The 6,776-nt window shown below is 53.2% G+C and overlaps 1 protein-coding gene across 1 annotated transcript in view; it reads right to left on the reverse strand.

Annotated features, from left to right (window-relative positions):
* SGMS1 (sphingomyelin synthase 1) overlaps positions 1–539 on the reverse strand; it is an 83,739-nt gene extending 83,200 nt beyond the window's left edge. Inside the window, exon 1 of the mRNA XM_027665566.1 lies at positions 438–539. The gene's annotated coding sequence lies outside the window, so the exon portion shown is untranslated. The remainder of the gene's footprint in view (positions 1–437) is intronic.
* Positions 540–6,776: the final 6,237 nt, after the last annotated feature.

Here is a 6,776-nt window from a genome sequence, read left to right on the forward strand (position 1 = left end):
GCTCCCCTGGGATCGCCCGCAGTCCCCAGGCTGGGGGTCCCAGAGCTGCCCTGGGATCGGCTGCAGCCCCCGAGGCTGGTGGTCCCTGATCCCCCCAGGGCTGTGCAGTTTCCCAGTCCCCCCGGAGGCGGAGGGGCCCAGATCCCCCCGGGCCGCGGGGACCGAAGCTCCGCCAGCCCCGCCGAGCGGACCGGAGCGCCGCCGGAGCCGCCGGGGCTGCGGGGGCCAGAGCTGCCTTCGCACTCCCCGGGGCTGCGGGGGCCGCCGCCGGGCTGCGGGGCCGGAGCCCCCCGGGACGCGTCCTGCCCTCGGGAGCGGCCCGTCCCCGCTGTCCCCGCTGTCCCCGCTACCCCGTCCCGCCGCCACCCCCGGGCCTGCGCCGGCCGCTCCGCCGGCCCCGCGCTCGGGCTGAGGCCGCTGCCTCGCTGCTCACTCACCGTGCGGAGCCGCGGCTCGGTGCGGGTCGGTGCGGCCGCCGTGCGGGCGGCTCCCCCGGCGGCTCCAGCCCCGTGTCCCGTGTCTATCCCGTCTCCCGTATCCCGTGCCCCGTGTCCCGTGCGGCGGCCGCGGGCGGGGCGGGCGGCACCGCGCGCCACGTGACCGCCGTGTCATCCCCGCCGCCATCTTGTGTCTCGTCAGTTGCTGGCGGGAGCGCTGCGCCCAAAGAGTCGCGTTCCCAAAGGGATTTATCCCCCCCGCGCTGCTCCTTAAAGCTTGGGGCACCCAGGGAAAGGGCGCTCCTCGGTGTGGAAACCACTGTTTGACAGGATCACAGAATCAGATCCCAGCCCATGGAGCCCTCTGTGCCCGATGCCCACCTTGTCCCAGAGCACTGAGTGCCACGGCCAGGCCTTCCTGGGACACCTCCAGGGATGGGCACTCCAAACCTCCCTGGGCAGCCCCTGCCAAGGCCTCACTACCCTTTCCAGCAACAAATTCCTCCTCCTGGCCAACCTGAGCCTCCCCTGGCACAGCTGGAGGCCGTTCCCTCTCCTCCTGTCCCTTGTTCCCTGGCAGCAGAGCCCGACCCCCCCCGGCTCCCCCCTCCTGTCAGGAACTTGCAGAGCCAGAAGGTCCCCCCTGAGCCTCCTTTTCTCCAGGCTGAGCCCCCCCCCAGCTCCCTCAGCCGCTCCTGCTGCTCCAGCCCCTTCCCCAGCTCCGTTCCCTTCCCTGCACACGCTCCAGCCCCTCCGGGTCTCTCCTGTTGAGGGCCCAGAACTGGACACCCGGGTGTGTCCTCAAAGAAGGCACCTTGAACCTTTCTGAGCATATGTAGCCCCCCTAAAACATTAAATTCCAGCATCAGTGTGGTTTAATCAGAGCAGCTGTGGCATAGGAGGGTATGAGGAGTTCACCTCCTAAATCCGACTGGCGTCTTTCCAGTACCTGAAGGGAGCATACAAGAAAGATGGAGAGGGACTTTTTACAAGGGCATGTAGTGAGAGTAGGTTCATTTTGGATATTAGGAGGACTCTCTTCCCTGTGAGGGAGGTGAGGCCCTGGCACAGGTTGCCCAGAGAAGCTGTGGCTGCCCCATCCCTGGAAGTATCCAAGGCCAGGTTGGACGGGGCTTGGAGCAACCTGGGCTAGTGGGAGGTGTCCCTGCCCATGGCGGGGGGCGGATTGGAACAAGATGAGCTTTAATGTCCCTTCCAACCCAAACCATTTGATTTATTCTTTGATTCTGTGACCCTGGCAGAGATGGGCCTCCTCCTTCAGGAGGTGAGGTATGCTCCATGCTGGCGCAAGAAACCATTCCCTTGGGATACAGGGTTGGGACGAGCACATCCAGCCCTGAGATCCATGAGTCCAGAGTGTACCGTGTTGGAGCAAACTCTAATATCTGCCTTTATTTCACTTTGCAGACACTTTTTTACCTTCTTCATCACAATATCGAGAGCTGTGGCGATGTGAGAAGTCAGCTGTTATTAATAAAATCCTAGTTAACATAAAATCACTGGACAGTTTAGCTTGGGACCGACCTCTGAGTGTCACCATCTCCAGGTAAAAAGAGGTTCAACATTTGTTCCATGGACACTAACACCTTAAATCCTATTTCAGACCTTGCATTCACAAATTGTGACCTCTAATCCAAAAAAAAAAAAAAACCCAGTGGCTTTTTTCCCTGCAGAAAGGTCACAATCATTTTGTGGTGCCCGCAGAGGGATTCCTGCAGGTGCTGAGCCTGGTTTCCTGCAGGGCTGTTCCCCAGCGTGGGAAGATCCACAAGGTTTGATTAAAAGTTTTCCCCTATTTCACTTGTTATCTCACCAGTGTGGTTCCTCGCCAGTAGATCCCGGAGATAACAGAGCTACACATCCAGCTACCCCTCTCCCAGGCATGGGAGGAGGAAAACACACATGGGAGGGACTGGATGTACCAGAGTGTTACACTAACATTGGGCAGGAGACAGTTTTTGCTGATCTTGGCATGTAAACATAAAGTATCTGAAAAAAAACCCTCATGACTTATCCTGATCAACAAGTGATTACAGACATTACCCATGCAAAATTAAGAATCAAGCTTGAATAAGTAGTGATTTATACACTGGAACAGGTGAAACACAATGGCCCTCTGTAAGGAGCTGTCAAATCCTGCACCTTCTTAAAAGGCAGTTGAGCCATTCTGATGGAAAATGCTCTGTGATAAAACAGAGGGAAAGTTATTATTTTGAGATCTGCCACGACCTGCAGCTCATCACAGTTTTTCATCAGGGCTGATGAAAAGGGGAGGAGTTTTGTTTGACCTCAGGATCCAGGCACGGCTTTCACCCTGTGCAAACTGCTTAGTAGTTGGGAAGGGAAACGCAGGTGGAAGAGCGTGGCTTTGGAGGAGATTGCACTGGACTTTTCTTCCCGGCAAATCGTTTGCAATGTGTTTTTCCCCCCTGGTTGTCTGAGCACGGCACTCATGGGCTAAATATAAACCTGTCTTTTCCATCTGAAAAGGAAACCAGAGTCTGAGCATGGTATTGGCCACTGTTTTCCCACCCTTTGCTTGGCATCTCCTGGAAGTCATCGTGGAAGTGAGTGAGGAACGCAGGTGCCCAGTTGGGTCACCCAACTTCTGGGCAGTGCTGAGCCAACCATGCAGGAAGAGGAGGCTTGGACTGGACCAGAGCCAGAACTCCACGATCTTCTCCCATAGCACAAGAAAGCACCTTGTGAACCCTCTGAGCTACCAAATATTGCTTTAACCATGAGATTCCAGAGGCCAAACCCCACATGTATCCCCATCACAGCTTGCCAGTGACTCCTCTCCTGCCCCAGTCCCGGCAGGTCCTTTCCTCCCCCTCACTTTTGTTGCCACATTGTTTTCAGTTCAGTCGCTTCATCTCTTTTTGGGGTTGTGGCTGAAAACAGTCCAGGCACTGATGGCTTCAATTCTCTCCTCCCTGAAGAAGGATTTATTTATTTACGAGTAGGTTTAATACCAGCTCGGTTCTGATTTTTCCCAAGTTGACCAGGCTGGCTTCCAGGAGTCTGGTTGCACCAGGAAGGGTTTAGGAATAGGGAATTGGGTCAGCTCACCTCACCCTGCAGGTGCTGAGCACCCACTCAGCCACAAAAGGCTTGGGGGCACTGCCAATCCCAATCCCCATTTATCTTTCCATTTGCTCCCTGTGCGATGCCATCCAGCCGTGGATGTTCCTAGTGGGGTTCCTGCTTTTCGGCAGGGCTCTGTTTTCTCTCTGACTATGGTTTCCTGCCATCCCATCTTATTAATGCTCTAATAGGATTAATGTTGCTGACGCTCCCCCCGGGGCAATGGTACAATAAATCCCCCCTTTCTGGGGTTGTTCCCCCACTATGGGCATTTTCCAACAAATAATATGAACCTGAAGTCTGTGCAAATTGATTCCCAGGGAGTCTGACCTCTCTGCTGGGAATGACAAAGGGCCATCCAAGAGGCTTAGAAGTAGCTGTCCTGGGCTGCTGCCTGGGCTTAATCCTGCTGAGCCACTTCTCTCCCTGAAAACAACCTTTCCTGCCTGGCTACAACCAGTCCCCAAGTGCTGAGGGCAGGGGAGATGCCATGAGTGTGCCAGCACCAAGGCCACGTTGGATGGGGCTTGGAGCAACCTGGGCTAGTGGAAGGTGTCCCTGCCCATGGCAGGGGGTGGAACTGGATGGGCTTTAAGGTCCCTTCCGACCCAAATGATTCCATGATTTTATAAATATCATTTCAGGGACTTCCTGCAGGACAGAGGTGCCCTCGGGAGGGGGAGAGGATGAGCCACACTGCTCAGCTGGGGGTTTGATTAAATCAGTTAATCAAAATCAATGAATGTGTGAATGGATCAACAGTAAAATGCTCATAGATCACCATCATTAGGCATTGATCAATAATTCATAAATTAATGATTTTGCACTTGAAGAGATGTTTTTGTTTAGAAAGGATACACTGGCTATTAGCACACCGATACTTTATTAATGAACTAATGTTAAACTAACTTAAATAAAATCCCAATAAGCATCTTACCACGCTCACCATAGGTACATGTCTCAGTGCAGCCATGACCCTGTACCCAGTCATTGGCACCATCACCTGATGACATCATTCCCTCACTGATGATGTTTATGACATCACACCAGATGACACCATTTCTGTGGGTTGTATAATTTATTTAGTGCCTTCATCCATGCCACCATTTAACACCAAATGGCTTCATAAGCTCAGTGCCTTTGGGATGCCATTTTGGTATCATTTTGCCCCCACGTGACGTTATTTAGTCAGTGATTTTACACCAACCCTGACGTTTGACGGGGTTTTAAAAGCCTTAGAAATAGAAACACCGATAAAGGTCACTCCAAACTGGTGCAGCCCCACAGGGCTTTGTCCCTGGCCCCTGATGGTGGCAAGTGGTGTTAAGAACATGGCAGCAGAGTGAAAAATAAGAATTAAATACCTGGTGAATGGAGTCAAGCAAAGGGCACATTGAATCCACGTGCCGTGGCTTTAAGGAGCTGCAGAGCAGGGCTCTTAGCTGCAACATAAATGGGAAAAGAGACCAAAATACCTGTTTCCAAAGGATGGAGGAGATTCCAGTTCAGCTTCTTTAATATTCAAGCAGTGATTAATGGGGAGGTGACGTCATCCTCTCAAATCAGCAGTATCAGCCAGTGATCTGTTGCAGACAAGCAGCATTATAAATGCAGGGTTGTCGAGTTTTCCTCCTGTTGGTTTCAGACCACTGGGAAAATGCGTAAACTCATTTCTTTGATTGATCCTGTTTTAATGGCTGATTGCTCCTGATTAAAATAGCACGTGTCTTCGGGGGGAAAGTGCGTCAAAGTTGGAAGTAAAACGAGAAGCTCTTAACAGAGGGAGGGCAAAAACCATTTCCCCACTTAAGAAGAGAGTAAAATGAAAAAGAGGTGTGGTAAAAGAAGGAAGCAAAGACAATTCCAAGGGGAAAACAAGCCAACAGTTCTCACTATAGGACCAGTGGGATTCCCAGAGGCACAGGCTGTCACTGCCTTGCCCAGAGGATCCCTGTAGGAAGTGCAGTGTCCTGCTGCTAAAGGGGTTTGCTGTGCTTCTTAGGGAAAAAAGCTGTTTCCTTTCCAGACAGTGGTGTGTCTCCTGGAAATGGTGGCTCCCAGGCTCTTTGTACCCCTCACCTCCTTTTTCTCCATCACCACTGGCTCTGACACTCCGTGCTGCCTCCTCTTCCAAGGAGCGAGCGCCTGCTCCCCAGGAGGCCTGTCAAAACTCCTCAGGACAGTCCCCAGCACCTGTTTATGGAGCAGACTGATTTGAACAATGGGTTTTAACACCAGCACGTGCTTTCCATCCCTCCCAACAGGGAGGAGCGTGGCTGTTGGAGTGCCACCCTCTCCGTGTTGGAGGGTCTCAAGCAGTACAAGGGGACAGGGACAGCAGTGTTACACCAGCAGCTCGACAGGGTCATTATCTCTGTCCTCCTGCACGCTGTGGTATGAGTTTGGATCTGATTTGCTTGGAAACTCCTATAGAAACTGCACCTCACATGCTGCAGCCCTTGATTTTTCCCACCGTGCCAGTGCTGCTCATTCCAAAAGCTTTTTCTCCCACCCTCGACGTGAACTGTAAATAAATAAACGTAAAGGTGGGTGTGGATTGTTGCTATGCTGCGTGTCTCTGTGTGCCTTTTCCCTTGGAAAACCTGTGCTTATTCCCAAAAGGGTTTTGCAGGCCCACACATGCAGTAGCAGGGCTCGGGCCATCCTGGAGCGGAGCCGACCCGCTCCAAGCCGGCACTGCCACATCCTCCTCCTCCCTGCAGACGGTGCCTGCCTGCTCAGGCAGGTCCAGCAGCCCCGGAGACATTAATCATGGAATTGTTAAAGCTCAGTTACCTCTCCAGGCAGGAGTTAAGAAGAAGGAGAAAAGCCTGCTCTGGGAAATCAGCAGCACCAGGGTGGGGTTTCACCTGTGCTGTGTCTCTGCAGTGACTCGGGGAGCCCTGGTGAGCTGCCAGCTTTCAAAAGGGAAGATTGCCTTGCATTCACTTTGCCAGCAGGTTTATTCTCCAAGCAGCATGCTAAAATCCTGGGAGAACGGGAGGCAATGGCTTTGTAAGTGCTCCAGGCTGAGTTAGCAGTGTGGCAGAGGCTGGGAAGAGGCAGGTTTCTTGCAGCAAAGGGCGTAGCAGTTATGTTGTAAGAAGACGAGTGGGAACCGGGTGCTTCACAGAGGCAGCAGCAGTGAAGTCCCTGCCCCATCCTACTGTAGCCTTTCAGGAATTCCCTGAATCCAACTGCTAGGACTAGTTCTCAGCCAGCACGGAGCTC

The sequence above is a fragment of the Corapipo altera genome, unplaced genomic scaffold, assembly GCF_003945725.1.
Source record: "Corapipo altera isolate COAL_440 unplaced genomic scaffold, ASM394572v1 161, whole genome shotgun sequence".
Lineage (NCBI taxonomy): Eukaryota > Metazoa > Chordata > Aves > Passeriformes > Pipridae > Corapipo > Corapipo altera.